We start from the raw sequence: 18,355 nt of genomic DNA on the forward strand, positions 1-18,355 counted from the left end.
CAACAGGAATTTTTAGTGTTGTTGTATTGTATAGTGTGAATACAGTCACCTAACATCTTAGCTTTCAAGATTGCATGTGCGATGTAAGAAATGCTTATTTTTTCTTGAGGCGGTGGTGACCATTCAATATCATTTGCATTTGCTCGTCGAACTACTCATACTATAAAAAAAGACTCGGAGGCTCATACTACAACTTCACTGCGGATTAGAAGATATGAAGGCAGACTACCATCGGACATACTCGTAACAAGTTATGAAAAATAAATACAATTATTTACTTATAGAAAATCAATGACCTATTCGAACTCGTACCCTAAAGCAGGCTCCAGACTCTTGCGGTGATTCACATCACTGTTTGAATTATCGGTTATGGAAATATTCTTAAAATCATTATTTATTAGAAAGTTGTAACGTTAAAACTTTGCAAGAGTAAATTATAATTAGAATATATATATATTATGTTATGATAATATCATAATACAAACTTACTGTAATCATTAATTTCTTTGTAAAAATCTTTCTCGATAAGTTTTTTTTTATATCTATTACAATTTAACAAATCACCTTAAATATACAACAGAATAATACGTCACAAGTCCAGTTGCATCTTTAAATTACAAACTAAATTATATATTTATAAGTTGTAAAAGTTTACTGTTTATCAGATTAAATAATTTTGCGAATACTAAAAAAAAAAAAACAAATACAACTTTACCGCCTTTTTCCTACTCATAATATCGGCATGAAATCCGTTGTCAAAGTTTAAATTTCGAATCAAAGTTAAAAACAAAATTCTTATGAAACGTAATACGTATATTTGCATGTGTGCGTTAGTTTCGATAAGTGTGTGAAAAGTAACTGTAGTATCTACTCTGTGGTCGGGGTGTGTATAACTCTGTGACGTTGCGTTGCTCTACGCATGCGTCGTAAACGCCGGTACGAAGCGGGTTGACTAGAGTGTACTTCATTTTAGATTATCGAATTTTGAACACAAGATCACATTTTTTGTTTTTTATTTGCCTAAGTAAAACTGTATTGTTTATTTACAAAGGTATAATAAAACAATAAATGAATATAAATATACATATTTCGTTACAATAAACTCTTTTGATGGCAACATTATTGAAATTATTTGCAATTTTATATATTATTATTGCGATATATTTAATGGCTTATGATTATAGCTAGATATTTTTTACATTACGTGACGAAAGAAAATTACATTTATAATTAGATTACTTATTAGCCAAAACGATCTGTAACATAACTTCTGTCAAAACCGTTGATTTAATTCCTAAAATAAAATATTGCTTACCAAAAAGTGTTAATATTAATTATAAATCAATCAAAACTTCGTTTATTAAACTTCGAAACTGTTAATAAATTGATCGCTGAATCGTGACGTAGGCTCCAACTTACAATCAAACTTTGCATGGTCACCCTAACTGCAGCCTCCAGCACCCGAGGAGGTTTCATATTGACCTATACGTATTACGAGTACTCTCTACGCTCTTTCAGGCTGTGTGAGTGAGACACACAATATTACAACGTCAAATCCGTTCGAGAGTAAAAGAGCCAGCTATACTCAGGCACACGGCCGGGTCTACACTGTTCAGTGTGTTCGGAACGCCGGTGAAAGACACGACGCGTCCAACTGAAATTCGAACGCGTCATAAGATTCGAAAATCGAACGTTCGCGTGTTATGGACAATATCCTTATAAACAAGATAGTGCTGTGGATATCGTACTTGGTGGTTGTTTAAAAATTAAGCGATTCGTTATCGTTCACATACGTAAGTTTTAAGTGAAGTGATAGTGTTGTGTTGATATAATTTTTACTCGACCCAGCAACTCGAGCCCTTTGGGAGCCGTTTGCACTATGTGAGTAAATTTGACGGTTATGTTTTCATATAAAATTTAGTACCGTATTTCGGTTGGATCGTTGGCTATAGACATGGGGGACGATGACGTCCAATAAAACCAACGTGATCGGATTATTAATATTTTTAAACTAAATTAAATGTTTTGTTTTATGTTTATATTAACATAACCTATTTGATAAGAGAAATTTAATTTTGATTTATAGTTTTGTACTTTTCACACGTGATGTAATGTTTGGTCATGATGACTTTAAAGTAATTTTATTTTATAATAATTAAGTTTTCGTTTAATTATTCGATTAGTTTCAATTGATAGTGGTGCTAGTATCGTTTAAAAGATAAGAAACATTTTTTAAACGATATGAGTTATATCTTAGAATAATCTTATTTAAAAATTATCTTAATTTCAATAAATATTATTAATTAAAATCGAACACCCTGTGTTTAACTGTTTGTGTGTGCGTAATCTTAAAAATTCATAGTGACTTTTGAATATATTTTCGTTATATTTTCACACTGATAGACTGATTCAACAATATGTTATAAATATTTTGTGCAAATCAATATATTTATCGATAAAATCAGAAAAGCGCGTAAATAACCTAATAAACTAAGGAAGTAATTCACATTTGAGTTCCTCTCAAACTGTCCTCGACGGTAAGTCTATGTACTTACTACCCTTCCAAAGACGAAACGGGTCGCTAGTCTATATAAAAACCACTGAGTCTCTTTAGCTCTCTTGAAGGTCTAAGAAAATTCTCTAACGGGATGTACACATCTAATATAGATAAAATTAATATAATTGTTCTTCATAACAGAATATTTTTTTAATACTAAGCAGACAGATTTGTTCTTAATGTAAACAGTAAGATAATTTAAATTAAATAAATGCAATCTGACAGAAATTAAATGATTAAAGATGCTTACAAAGTCTCATTAATGGTATAAATAATTATTTTTTGTTTGTAGATCTACGATCTGCATGTGTGTGAGTCGTTAAGGAATAATTGAATTTAAAGCTTGTGTCACAAAACCATTAATATTAATTTCTATTAAAAGAAACGTGGTTAGATTTAATCCCTGATTTTCAAGAAGAATTTACTAATTAGTTAATGTAATATACTATGAAATTGTATGTACCATGCAAATCCATATCTATTTAAACATTAATAACTATAATATTAACCGCTAATAGATAATATATTCCTCTAATGAATTCGTTGAAATTTGGGTCAATGTTTGAGCTCGATCTACATAGATACCACCGGGGAGTAGTTTGTCATCAGTTTAAACTTATCCAATGCAACAATTAGCAAGTCGTCTTAGATTTTCGCGATTATTACACATTGAAATAAAACTAGTTTTTTTAACGGATTTAATCGCGTATATTAATTATTTTATTTTAACATCCCGACGTTTCGAGCACTTTGCAGTGTTCGTGGTCACGGGCAGACTAAGGTGACATTTGTCTGTTCGAATTAAAAAGAAATATTATTGGCGGTAGTTGTAAATGCGAAACGTCGGGATGTTAAAATAAAATAATTAATATACGCGATTAAATCCGTTAAAAAAACTAGTTTTATTTCAATTAGCAAGTCAACATAAAAACGAGATATGTCTATACTTGGCACACAAATAATAAACTGATAAGCTTGTTATATATATAAAAAATATACTATGATAATTCAAATTTAATTCAGCATATTGTGAGAGTCAACTCATTTTAACTCAAAGGTGTGGTAGAGCCAACTATGATGGCTGCGAGCAACTATCAAACAGAAGCCCATCCCTTAAAGGAATGGTATTTAGTCTTGACGTAGCCTACGCAAGGCTAGTATTATAACAACAGCTTTAATTGACAAAGCTGAATAATGAAACAAAAATATTTTAATAAGCGAATGCTGGCTAAGAAATATGAGAAGTCACTTTTCATACTAATTTACGAACAAATATAGTACGGGCAGCTAGTATTACATAATAAAAGAGGTACTTAAATATAATAATATACCTGTGTATTATGAAACGATATAATAATATTACTTTCACACACGAAATTAGGCCAGTAAAGCAATAATCTTTTATTAGCATAAGCAATAAATTGCAAAATAAAACGAAATATCAATAAAAATAAATTCAATTTTCAAAGGGGAATAAAACGTCAAAGCGTCTCCGTAACGTGCTTAAAGGCGGCATTCATCTATAACTAATGGATCTACAAATGGAGGTAAATCAAATTATTATCGCTTGAAAAAATCTAGTTCTTGCAAAGAGTACCCAATGTACCTATAAAATAGTTTTGATATTTACGTAAACGTAACTATTCAATGAGAAAATAAAAGTTCAAGATTGAGCGCTTTCGCTATAACCTTCGTTGTTTTTTAGAGCTTGTGAAAATTTCTGGCTTGGAAATGCCTTTGAAGAGATCTAGTTCTCTCTATACACTTTGTAGGAACATTATTCTATATAAGATTTTTGTTTTTTATGTTCATAAAAATGTTATAGATAAATATGAAGGTTCAAGGTTAAATATATTCGTTATAAGTCTTAACGTTCTTATCAGTAACACTACTTTTGAGATCATTTACTATGTCTTATCGGTATTTAAAAATATCTAGTTTTGGTAAGATTAGTCATTATTTTCCTTACATTTTAAAAAGCATTTATTATTAAATGTTTATAACAATAAAAAAAAATAAGGTTCAAGATTGAATATTTTTGCTATAACTTTAATGATTAGTTTTGCAGCCTTTTCAGCGACTTTGTGAATTAAAATCTATCGGCTTCATCTGGTCTTCGATATCTTAAGAAATAATTATTATAGCAAGGTGTATTTTAAACATTCCATGATTAATAGCTGTTTCTTCGCTTTCAATACGAAAGCAGTTGACAAGACCATCATTTATTATATTTGTTATTGAAATTTTATATTCATACTTAGATTCCCGCGTGGCTTCAACCGCGCCAAACATTAATACTGAGCCCCCGTCAGTCGCAACGTGATGCTCAGTACAAAATTTCACGAAAATTGGGCTATGAAATTCAAAACTGATTTCAAATCCAATTGGTAGTTCCAAAGATAAGCGTATTCAAAAAAAAAACAAACGCATTGTTTTGCATAATTATATTCATTAAAAAAATATATTATAATCACATGTAAGGATGATTATTGTGTCCATGAAAATAGACAAATGTTATATGTTTTAATTGTCTATCTAGTACATTTTTTATATCGACCATATAATTACTGTAACCACCATTAAAGTATTAATTATTAACCAAATAATTAATCATTGTAGTTTATGTCATCATTAGGGCCATAATTACAATTTCGATGGTCTTACGTTTGACATTATCATTTCATACTGAAGATCCTAGAGTCCAGGTACAGTCTTATACTTCCTTGATCGTTAGTTCTTCGCCTAATTCGAATTAATTTTAGCGATCGCGTTGGATTCAATCTAAGTATAAGAGTATTTGCTTATATAATCAACCTATATTTGCGTGTTTATATAAATTATAATATTCTAAGCTATAATATCTAGTATCTCTGCCGGTCTCACTGCCTGTTATGGCCGAAAATCAGTCAGAACTTACATCTAATGTTGTCATGTTAATTACCCAAAATGTAAATCTTATTAACTTCAAATAAATTAAAAACAATTGTAGAACGAGACTTAGATAAATTAATTTGTTCATTGATCAGCCTTCGAAGAAATCGCAATAAGCTTGAAACAAATAACACAATACTTGACACAACTGATCAACAGCTCCCATTGACAAATATAGGTCCCCTGGAATACACTTTTACGTACAAATAAAAAGAAAGAATTCCATCTTACGTCTAAAATATTGATATTTACCGACCTAAGGGACAGATGTTTCACGTTTTACTACGTTTTTGTTTCCATTTATTTCAGACAGTATTTTCTTAGTTTTCTTAAAGTCTATAAATATAATTAAAATGTACGAGAGTACTCTCTGTCTATTTTTATTAGGTTTCTGCTGGACATTAATCTCAAAAATCTCTATATTAGTATGTAAATTGAAAAAAAAGCAGTTCTATCTATCGATGGAGCTAAAATTTTGCATATGTTCATCAAGAATCAGGTCACAAAGGACCATGATTTTTTTTCAGCGCACAAGTTGGTCAATTATGGTTGTCTTGTAGTGTAATCGATTTAAACGCACAGCGCAATAATATATAATCGATATGATTGTACCTTTTAAAATATAGTTATTGATATAATCTATTCTGAATATTAACTATTTTTAATATAACATGAACCTATTTAAACATTTTTGATTTACTATGCCTTTTGTTATATAATATCCTGATAAAGTAACAGTCATAAAAATTTATGAACGCTGATAAAAATTGTTACAATACAGAAAATCAAACGATTTCAAATGTTTTTTTTACTCGAATAATACTTCAAGTACTCGAATAAATATATGTTCCTCACAGACGATATATAATAAAGGATTTTTTACCTACATTAACACGGAGTTTGCAACTTCCGAGTAAAAAAGAAATGTATATTCATGCGCGTAAAACCTCGCTTCTCTTTGTTTTTAATGACAAAGATACACAAAGAACTCCGAACAAAAGTGGAGAGCCTTACGAAAGTTACACCTCCGTCCTCCATTCTTCATTTTATAAAACAATTAATTACTTAGCATTATGTGCTCAACCGTTTTGCATAATCAGATCCAATTTAAAAGCACGAATTATTGGTGTTTAAAGATGACGTTGTCCTATTCTTCGAATTGAGTTACCTCTTATTTGAAAATCTATATTAATAATACTAAATTAAGTAAGTTTCTAATACAAAAAAAAATAAAGATAATAATACTATACTTATAAGAGGTTAGCGTAAGTAGATTTACAAGCTAAAATAATTATATTTATGAATGTAAACATTCCAGACTCTCTTGGAAACCATTTTTATAATTCTTCCCTGTTAATCTAATGTCGTTTACGGACGGACCAATGTAATATTAACGTACTTCATTGTCTACCAATAACAGTAATAAATGGTAAGGTTATTAACGATCAAACTCATGATTGGTGATTCAGAGCTATTTGTTTATTGGAAAGTAATCAAGAGCGTTACCTTTCATTTTTGTACAAATGTAATTTGTTACAAAATAGGGTCAAACAGATAACACAGTATGAAACTATTATAATAATTTATTCGAGAATTTATTTTTTACCACCTGTCAGGTTTTCGGTATATCGATGGATCCTAAGTGCCAAATTATATCTTTCCAATAGAGGCTCTCAAAGTTTTTTCGTTTACTCACCTTGCAAAACCCTTATTTTTTTAAATATTTTTTCTAAATTCCTAAGATTGAGTGTACGAGGTACTTTACCATAAACCATATTTTATGCCTTTGCAAGCAAAGTTAGTAAAAGTGTTTTATAACTTTTGTCTACGTTAATTTACAAGACAAACTTACCAAAAAGTATTCGCTTCACAGATAAGTCCCCATTATACTTTTATAATGTATAGATTTTGAAATATTCACGTACTTAATGTACTTATCTCAGTAGATTGGAAAGTATTAAAGTTTAAACTTTTAAAGCATCTCATTATTGAGAGATTACGTTGGTCTTGCAAGGTTGACAATAGCTTGTTCTTGAAATAGATGTTTTATAAAAATCTTTCCTGTATTTGTTTTGACCACCTCATTGATCTAGTGGCTAGAAGTGGGGGAGGGACCTAAGTCAGGAAGTTAATTGGGTTTTTCTATCGAAAAATTATCTATAATAGCCCGGAGTCAGAAAGATAAAACTTTGTACACTTTCGAGACTTAGAAAGTACCTAAAGTCTTTGGTTCTGCGTCTGACATCTTACTTCTCAAAGTCAATAGTGGTTTCGTGAGCAATATTTCTTAAGGCGCCAATGTCTATGGGCGATAGTGACCATTTACCATCATGTATCCCAATTGGTTTTCCGCTTGTCTATTTATATATGTACATACTTGTGCACTATAGGTAATATAATTTGCGTAGTTTGTTAGTCTCTCTTTATATTTGACGCCATGGCCGAAATCGGTGTTGAAGATATCATCATCGTCAGCATATTTGTATGCGATACAGAAATAACATCAAATATTATTGCAGAACGAAAATTGAGTGACATGGTCAAGGAAGTGACGTCACCTTTGAGATATAGTAAAAGAAAGGGGCATCCATCTTGGGTTGTCATGGTGGTAACAAGTTTGTAACTGTCAGTTGTATCCTTGATGAATTTCACAATATTTTGTTGGTATACAACTGAAACTTACTTAATCAGTGTCCGAAGATATTTATTTGAAATGTTTTAGTGAATGGTCGATTATAATATATTAAATATTAATTACACATTCAAACCCAGTGAAATACCAAGTTAATACCTTTTCAAATTAAATTCTGCTTAATCTGAAAAGGAAATAGCAATTTTTCCTTCACACATATAAAGCACTTAAAATTTTAATGCTGCTTGCCTGGGTTTGAGTCAGAGTTTGAAATTGAGTTATCTTCGACTAAAATTTAAATACCGGCTATTCGATTCGTATGTTTGCTTAATTTGGACAAATATAACAAATACGTGTTCCATTCGCTTAGTGGTAAGGCTTTGAGGATAGGTACCCCCTCTTTACATATTCTACCACCAAACAACAATACATAGTATTGTTTTGTTCCTATTTTAAAGATGAATGGGTCAGTTTAATTTCAGGGACAAGGGATATAATATCTCAGCTCTCAAGATTTGCTGAATTTTCTGTGAAGAACTCGATACTCGAACTATTTATTCGAGTCCTTGAAGTATTATTAAAGTAAAAAAACATATGAGATTGTTTAATGTTCTGTATTATGACAATGTTTATCGGCATTCAATACATTTTTTTATGATTGTTTATAAAGATTTTATAAGACAGACGGTATAGTAAATCGAACATTGAATCGATTAATGTTATATTCAAAATATACGTCTGAGTCATAAATATTGCATTATCATCATCAATAAACATATTTGCAAAGTTCAGCTCAATAGATCGATAGAATTTTTATAGGCGATTTTATGCCTATTTTTAGTACCTTAACCGACGATTGTTTGTTTAAACCTAACCAATGAATTTTAATGCGCTTATTTTTGGTTTGTAATTCAACTCGCGCTCAGCGGTGAAGAAATCGTGAGACCTGCGTGTGTTGGATAAAAATCTCATATTTATCCAATCTGCAGCTTAGAGGAGAATGATGCAATCATCTCCTGAACTTTTCAAAAAGAAAAGAGGCCGTAGCTCAACAGTGAGACATTTACAGGCTTAAGTTAGTGATTAACACACCTAATACGATCAGTATTATATTTGGATGTTGAAATATTTTCATAAATGAATGGCGTGTAATGTTTGCAAATACACTAAATATTCGATGACATAAATATCGTTATTCAAGCACTCTAAATCGAGATTAGTGCGGCTTTTAGTAATGCCTGTGCATGAATGTACGTGTAAATATATTTGTTTATATTGATAAATGAAATCAATTGCATACATTATCGTGTGTAAGTTCCAAACCGCGTAATTTAACGGGTATAGTGTGATTGACGATTTATTAAGTATCTACTTATTCGAATTAAATATTTTATATTAATAATTCTGTATGAAGTGCATAAGAATTTCAATCGGGACAATAACTATTAGGTATTAGACAAATGTGAACTTTGGTCTTCAAATGTGAACTTAATTTTTATCTGGTAATGTCCTCCTGAGCAGTTTTTGTTAAGGCTGGCAAGGAAATAATTTTGTTTTGTGAAACACGAGAGTTAAGAACTATCCTCTAAAGTCTGGAGTACTAAAGATTAGTATGAATTTGGATTGAATCTACGACCTCGGTATCTAAAAAATATAAGCCAGTCACGAGACGAGGCAGTGTTACATACGACCCTTGACTCTTACAGTACCGATATACCATTCAATCCCTAATTTATCAGGGTTCAGTTCATCAATAAGAAAAAAGGGTCTTGTTAACTTGACCTAATACAACCAAAGGTAAAATCCCTTCAATAGTTCTTACAATTTATAGAAATTCGGGTTTGTGTGAATCAATATAAATGTCACTCTATCTTTAATTAAAACTAACGTTGATGAGTCATCAAGGTTATGATAAAATATTTAGACGAGTCAAATTTATTTCCAACGACGACTGTGTTTTTTAATAGTAAGTAGTCGTAGAAGTATCTACTAATATCCATACTAATGGTCTATTAATTTATTTTACTTCTAGTACTGCAACATATACTAGTTTATAAGCTGAAAAGTCTTTACTGAAATTCGTCGTTTTTTTTTCTGCCCGTAAAAATATTAACTATGTGAATACAGACCGGAACAACTTCAAGCGTCAAAATTCAACGATAGTATCTTAAGACTATTTTCCTGCTATGAAATTGTTGCTAACGTTGTTCTCTAAAATTTTCAACCTGTATAAATTGTTTTTCAAATAAAAAACCTATTTTTCAGGATATTTCTTATTTAATTTCTAAAAACAATCATTTTTGAATTATCGGTTGGTTATGTATCTTAATCTAAAGTAAAAAATAAAATAAAATTTTAAATTAATTTTAAGCCTGGTGAAGCGTGTTTAATTAGGGGATAATATTTTTGACAACTATAGAAATAGAAAATTAAAAAGTAGAAACTAACAAACCGATAATTCCACACTGCTAGGAAAAAGCGTCTAATTTATATTTAATAGACCGTGTTAGTGGTTCACTTGAATCAGAATACTATCCGTCTCATTCTGGTTTCAATAAGACTTTTTTCTTCACCACTGAGCGCGATGTAAATTATAAATATCAATAAATGAGCATATCATGAAAACTCTCTTTTGATTGGCTGAATTAGAACTCGCTTCAATCACTGGCCTATAATCTCCGAAACTGAGAATTATATATTTCATTACAATTAAATTATATATTAAAAAAAAATATATATAAGACATTATAGAATGTCCGAACTCACCGCTATTATCTGAATACTTGATTTTGTTCACAAACACATTTTACCTACGATCGAACATCATCAAAAATGAAAATTACGATCCACTTCCGAATAATCAATCACTTCACCCAATTTACTCTTCACGAATCGCAATAAATAATTTTAATTTCCAGCTGGAGTATTCCCCACACGAAATTCGTTCTAACAAGCAAAACACGCCGAGAATTCGTACCCACGCCATCCCTGTAATAAGAGAACTCTCTAATTAGGTCGGATAGACCTTTGTTAACCCTTCATTCGCTGATCCTCGGGACAATGGGGTTTGTCAGAACTGAAGTAATTTTGGGAAGAACTCGATATACTACCGACAAATCATGACTGACACTCGAATCTATTTCAACTCGGGATAATTTATTCAATTAAATCGTACCCGGATAGGTTAATGCCTTGTGAATAAGAGTACAGTATAGCTACTGAGGGTGTCACGAGAGCCGGTTTTAGTTAAAGATCAACACTCTCTAACTTTAATGGAAAACACATTCCTGTTGAGGCTAAAGAGAGTCTGCCTGCCAAACTTAGTATGACCGTAAAATCCTATTCGTAAAATCGTAATCAGGAATAACTAAAAAAAAATTGTCTGACCAAAGGCAAACGCATGGTGAATTTTAATGCTGGATTTAACACTAGTAGGAAATGTTAATAGTGTCAAAGAAAATTCAACTTACTTGTTTCACAAATGTTCAAACCTCAAACATCGCCTATTGTGTAGCTCTTTGTGTAGTAGAAACCCCCTACTCACCGATTCTACTGCCAAACAGCAATACGCAATTATACGCACAACGGACATAATTTAGATCTCATGATTGGTGTCAAATTGACGGTGATAGAGTGGCTTATAATACCATACAGTGCGAGTGAGTATTGGTAAAGGGGACCATTTAACATCATGTGGTAAATTTGCTCACCTGCTTTGATGAATTAGTGGAAAATTGAAATTTATTAAAAATATAACTCGTTCAGAATCACATAATGCTTTATGAAATATACATGTAAAGGTTTGTGTGTTTGTATCTTTGTATTGAATAGAATAATATGGTAATGTTTAATGTACTTAGGGCATTAATTACACCTTGTAATTTTTCTATGGGTATTTATAAAAATAGAATAACTTCAATGTACATAATAATATTACTCCCTTAAAACTAGACACAATTTGCACACGAATACTAGAATAACAAGTTAATAACAAATCATGTAATCGTTAACTTCGGTAAGACGAATTATCTAATATTTTTGTAACGAAGCTATTTTACGCCGCTTACCGAAGAGTGATCTAGCAAAATTCATCACGTGAGGAAAAAGCGTTATGCTCAAGGCAGGAAAAGGTTTGTCTCTCTTTCTCCTTATCTCTATCTCTTTCTATTATATACGGTTTTATATAATACTACTTAAACATAGTTTTTGTGATTGTTTTAATCCATACGATATTTTTAAATAAAATAGCTTACGACTAAAACAATTTTGCTTCTATTCGACTTATTAATATTATTTTATTTATTTCCTGAATAAATAGACAAAATTATTTAAGATATACTTTACAATAGTGACATCATAATATTTTTTATCATTTTAAATTTTCAGGTACCTAAAAATAAATATTTTTCAATGTTAGTTTCATTAAATTAATAACGTACGTGGAGCTGAAACCAATGGTGCAGATATATTAAATTTTAAATGAAATACCGTACAATTCACTAGCTCGTTTAAAACAAGATATTTATTTTTAGTGTATTTTATTAGTTTCGTTTTAGAGGAAAACTATTGTACATTTTTTATAATTTTAATAAAATAATTTTAATACTATGTTATTTCGAAAAGAAAATGTAAAAACATAGAATGAATCTGCAAAAATATATTAGATATCTTACAAATAATACGCTGGCTCTGAAACGGTTCAGAAAATATAAGATAGAGGACAGTTATGTTAAATGTTAGTATTTAAATATACCAGAAGCGTTAATTAACTGCTATTGCCACACTTGATAAATCTTTTTGGACTGCGCATCCTTTTGCTACTTTTTTTAAAACCTTTATTTGCAATTAAAATAAAATGATTTATTCAAATCGGTTAATAGAGCTTTGTTATATAATACAGCAATGGGCAATCCGATAATCCATAAAAGTTAATGATAAACACATACATCCGTAGCCTTCACATACCATTTATATTACCCGCTTAAAATATTCACTAACCTCTTTACTTGGTACATAAAACGTGAAATTACTTAATCTTCGTGCTCACATATTGGTTTAAGTTTTCATAGACCTGAATACTTTGAAACTGCTTAGGTAGTACGATAAGAGTTAGAGAAGTTTGAATTTCTTGCGAGAAGTCTATTACTAAATGTAGTGTTAGTGAATTAAATTATAAAAACGCTTAAGAATTTACTTTGCCTGGTAAAATAGGAAATTACTAGATTTATGATTACTAGATATATATAAATACTAGATTTTATGGGATAATATTTCAAAGTAGCAGTTTTTAAATGTCTCACGGTTGGGTTAGCTGAGCTGCTTCAGTGTAGTTTGATGGATCTATATATGACAAATTAAACCAACATGCAGGTTTTCTTACGACGCCTTTAAGCCTCCTCTAGTTCAAAAGACATTATAAACTTGCTCATTCCTAGTGTTATAGTCACGTAATAGTAGCTTAGTATCTACTTTTTATTAAATACAGAAAATAGCAGTTAATTATATGGACAAGTTCCAAAAAAACGGAGAGTTCATAGCGGAAACAAAATTGGAACATTTTTGAATGAAATATCGCATACAATTTAAAACATGTTCCTCAAGCCGTTAATCAGTTATTCTACAGTTAAGTTTCGGTAGTTTCTGTAAGAGCTCACTTTGTATTTCAATCGTGAAGTTTTGAAAACTGATTTTACGGTGATACGCTATTTTGATTCTTGTGTTCATCAAATGTTAAAATTATATTATTTAATATGTCATCGCTTTCAGTGATGAGTTTCGAGTTAGTTCTTATTCTTATTCAATGATTCATGTGATTACACGTAAATTGGACATAACTTACGCATAAACTTGCGCTTATGTCTGGTGAAATTCATGGCATAAAAGAAAAATGCTTAACAAGACCGATAACCAAAAATAATGCTAGGACGTAGCTGTAAGTGATATATACGTTTTGACATTTGCATAAGAGTATTTTATAGAAAATCGTAAATCAGGATCAAAACAGCAATACTTCAATTCGTACATAAAGGATTATGAAAGATCTTCCGGAGGCGTCGTAGAAAACAGATATCACGCGATTTATGAATACAAACATTTTGGTCCAACGTTTTCTCGAAGCGTTATCGGATCGACAAACATTTTTATGTAAATAGGATGAGTGTAACTATATTTCATTGAAATCTTTTTTATCGGCGCGACCTTATAAGATTTTCCTTCGGATATTTGCGGACTGGGTTGCTTTATGTCTATTTTGGGACAAATCAAACTTTCATCATGTTTAACTTCGGTTCCGTCTGACGCAGCTGCTATCTTGACGTGTCTATCAAATTTAATCTCGCTGGGAAACTACAAATTAGAAGTTGACCAGCAATTTTGATATAACCGATGTTCAATTAATCTCCATTCACAGAGTAAAATTGTTTTAATATTGCTTGATATCACTAATCGTACGTATTGTATCGTTTCGTTCTTATCCGTATATAAAATATTCTGTCCAATCTGAAAAACTTTTATCACCTTAGTTATTTGTCTTAGGATTAATTAAACGCCAGACATATTAATAACTTGATTGATGTGATGTGAAAATTCTCTTTCTCTCTATCTACACTTTGAATCGAAGGTCTGATTCAAATTTGTGTGCATATCTTATAGTTTAAAATTTGCAAATATTCCATTAGTAAGACGTTGTATTTTTGAATATCGAATAATAATTATACTAACCTTAATCAAAATTATTATTTTAATTCATATATATTTCATCGCTGTAAAAATAAATTATCTTGGAAAATAAAGCTGACGTCACTTCATATTTAAGTCTAGTTCCACAATACCGAAATTGTCTTCTCAAATATATTACCCATTACATGTGTTCGTTATGTCATATAACTTACTTACTAAATTGCCTCCACTAGTTTTTATTCCGTCGAGTGCTTGAAAAATCACAATCCCTAGCTGACGGTGGTTATTCCTAACGACGCCCATTTTGCTAATGTCAGATACTTTGGTATCGACAGCGATAGATTCAAAGCTCCTTGAGAAGGGATAAGTGAAAGTAACTAGTACCACCTAATAGTACTAATAAGTATATACAGTTGCTTTTTTTTTAGTAAATATTTTTTTCTGTTTTGGGAGTAAAGGTCGACTGAATATTTAAAGTATTTGTTACGTTTCAAAAATGTAATTTACATGATGATATGGCTTTTTGTAGAACATTTGAGTATCACACATTCATCAATAATTATTATACTGTCAAACATGTTATGTTCTGTATTGATCTGTTTCGGGTTGAAGTGTGATTAATATCTGTGATTCGGATCTAACCTAACCATAGGTGGTTGATAGTGCAATGATGTAATGTCGTTAGTAAAAAAAGTAGTTCAAGTTTATATGAAGGTCGGCTGTTTTGGGGGGTTAGAATAGAATAGACCAATAGAATAATAGTCACGATTAGAAATTATGTTTTTTAAAACATAACTAGGTTAAAATCAAAATATAGGTTATTCGTGTAGGCTTTTACAAGCGCTTTTGAATTGTCATTTAACAAACTATATTAAGTAAAGCTAACCCCGGTTCGGAATGTATATCCGAGAAGTACCGGCAAGAAACTCAGTAGTTACTCTTTTTCAACACCTAAAAATACAGTCATGTTAGTTAAATACAATTATATATTATGTGTGTTATATATCCTACCTGGAAGTCAACAAGCATTAACTCCACGCTTTTTAATCATCTATATAATCTTGTATCGAATAATATGCCTTCTTTACCAGTGTATTTTTTACAATTTTTTTAAATTTATGAAACGGCAAAGTTGAAAATGTCTGCGGAAAGTTAAGTTAAGAATTTGTCCTAACAAAACGTGGATATGATGTCGGAAATAAAGATATATTATTAAAACAAATGAAAAAAGTCTTTCACACAAATTGGTTTCCCTTCTGTCGTATAATTGTACGCTCTGCTTTTTCAATCTACATACAAAGAAAAGTACTTATGAAGACCATTCGTGTATATTATAACAAATAAGAATTTTTTATAATGGTGAGGTTCCGTGAAAATTATCCGGTGTTTTAAAATGAACTTGTTTATTCGCGTATGTGGTACATATTTGTATTACATACACAGTGGAGTAAGTTGGACTAAACTTCAAGCCTTTACCAAACAGGCAAGGCCTTTTTTCAGCATCGAGATACCTTATAATTGTCAATCATAGCAATGGTGTTGGCGATGTTCCTCAGGTTATGGGCATGAAAGGTTGTAGCGCCCTACTATTATACCACCATGGCACAGAAGCAGAAGGCGCAGCAGGAACGACGAAATTGTCGTATCCGTCGTGTCAACCCTCTCACAGTTCCGACGCCCGGGGCTTAAAATATAGGACGTGACTCTGGGGCCAAAGACACGTAAGGCCTTACGTGTCCTTTTTCATACACCCTTGTGGAGGATGGTAACATGGAAGGCCTCGCGTTGTCATAAGCACTAGTAAGGAGTGCATGGAATTAGGATTACTATAGCACTTTAAAAAAGACCTTCGTCGAGCCAAAAGCGAAGTGCAATGCGGGAGTGGCCACAGATGTGTTATACGGGTATGAACCAGCCGCCTCTCTGATCTATACCGAAGACAGACAGTAGTTTTAGTGGGTAAGAATCCCAGATAACCCAGAGGCTAGAGGTACCTTTAATATTACTGGTACGATTTATTTACAGTTTTATATACTTATTAAACAAAGTACACATTATCGTACAAACGAAAAAGTGCCACCATTCACATGAAAATGAACGAAATATGAAAACCATGAAACCGTTCAAACCCTTTGATTTGAAAAGCGCCGCGGGTGAAATCGACCGAATCTATACATATTTTTTATTATTTCAACATATACCCATGAAAGCATTGGCGTGTTACCAAAGCCTGTTTCTCCTTTTTTATCATCTAAAACACGCGTCATGGGTAACAAATATTGCATATATATAGCTATAGTTTATATTTAGCACATTGTTTTTCGTTTTGGAATGCCTTCGAAAAATAATAGAAATTATATAATATTATTGGTACATCTTTCTCCATAATACTTTCAGATTCCTAAAATTGCTGTTCTTAGTATATTATAAAACGAGATCTTACAGAAAACTTTGCATTCCAAATACGAATTTAATTTAAATACCATCGCATTAGAAATATCCATTGCATGGGACTCTCAGATTATCGAGTTTTGGCTTTCAAGGTTAAAGTATGAATGTGTTATAATATATTTTTATTGGTTAAGTAATTATGTTAACGACGGTCCGTGGGCATTTGTGGCGACCGATAACGGAACATAACAAAACTTTGTGTAAAGGATTTTGTTGGTTACATTAACATAAAACGATATGGTCCAGTGGTTTGAATACGCGAATCTTAATGAAAGGCTGTGGATTCTAGCCCAGTATACACTACTAAGATTATATGTGCTTAATTTTTGTTATTTTTTTTTTTTATGTTCAGCAGTGATATAATCATGACTTGTAAAATGAAATTTTCTCACATATATATCCCTCGTTGTCCCTTCCCACGTTGTGGAAAACGCTCCAACCTCAAGATATGAGGTTTGCCCAACAACGGGATTTAAACAGGCTCGCTATAAAAGCATGTACATAAAAACTCACAATAGCTGCGCAGTGAATAATTCGTGTCCCTAATGTAAAGAGTCCTTTGCTGAAGCCCGGAAAATTTACGTTTTCTTACTTTCTTAGTATCATTAAGTTGGCTGTGTTAATCTTACGTACATTTGGGACGTTTATAAGAGTTTATAGAAATGATCCTGCCTCTAAGGAACTTTATAAGTGTTGCATTAAATTACCGTTGATAAATTATGCCTATAAAAATAAACATTAGCTTATCAAGCCTATATTTACTGGACTGCCTGACGGTCTTCGACCGTTACAATGATGACGCATATAGTCCATGACTACCATACGAAACAATATAAATATTGGATTAGTATAGGTGGATTTAGTATTCTTTAACTTATAGTCATGATATATAATTATATTAATTTATAGTCATCATGGCCCAGTGGTTAGAACGCGTGCATCTTAACCGATGATTTCGGGTTCAAACCCGGCGAGCACCACTGAATGTTCATGTGCTTAAATTATCTGTGAAGGAAAACATCGTAAGGAAGCCTGTATGTGTTTAATTTCAACGAAATTCTGCCACGTGTGTATTCCACCAACCCGCATTGGAGCAGCGTGATGCT

The 18,355-nt window shown here is 31.4% G+C and overlaps 1 protein-coding gene across 1 annotated transcript in view; it reads left to right on the forward strand.

The window, feature by feature from the left end:
- The first annotated feature begins 1,637 nt into the window (after positions 1–1,637).
- The window catches only part of LOC125070712 (neuroligin-4, Y-linked-like), a 71,829-nt gene continuing 55,111 nt past the window's right edge, over positions 1,638–18,355 (forward strand). The window contains exon 1 of the mRNA XM_047680644.1: positions 1,638–1,881. The gene's annotated coding sequence lies outside the window, so the exon portion shown is untranslated. The remainder of the gene's footprint in view (positions 1,882–18,355) is intronic.

The sequence above is a fragment of the Vanessa atalanta genome, chromosome 2 (assembly GCF_905147765.1).
Source record: "Vanessa atalanta chromosome 2, ilVanAtal1.2, whole genome shotgun sequence".
In the NCBI taxonomy this organism is placed as follows: Eukaryota; Metazoa; Arthropoda; class Insecta; order Lepidoptera; family Nymphalidae; genus Vanessa; species Vanessa atalanta.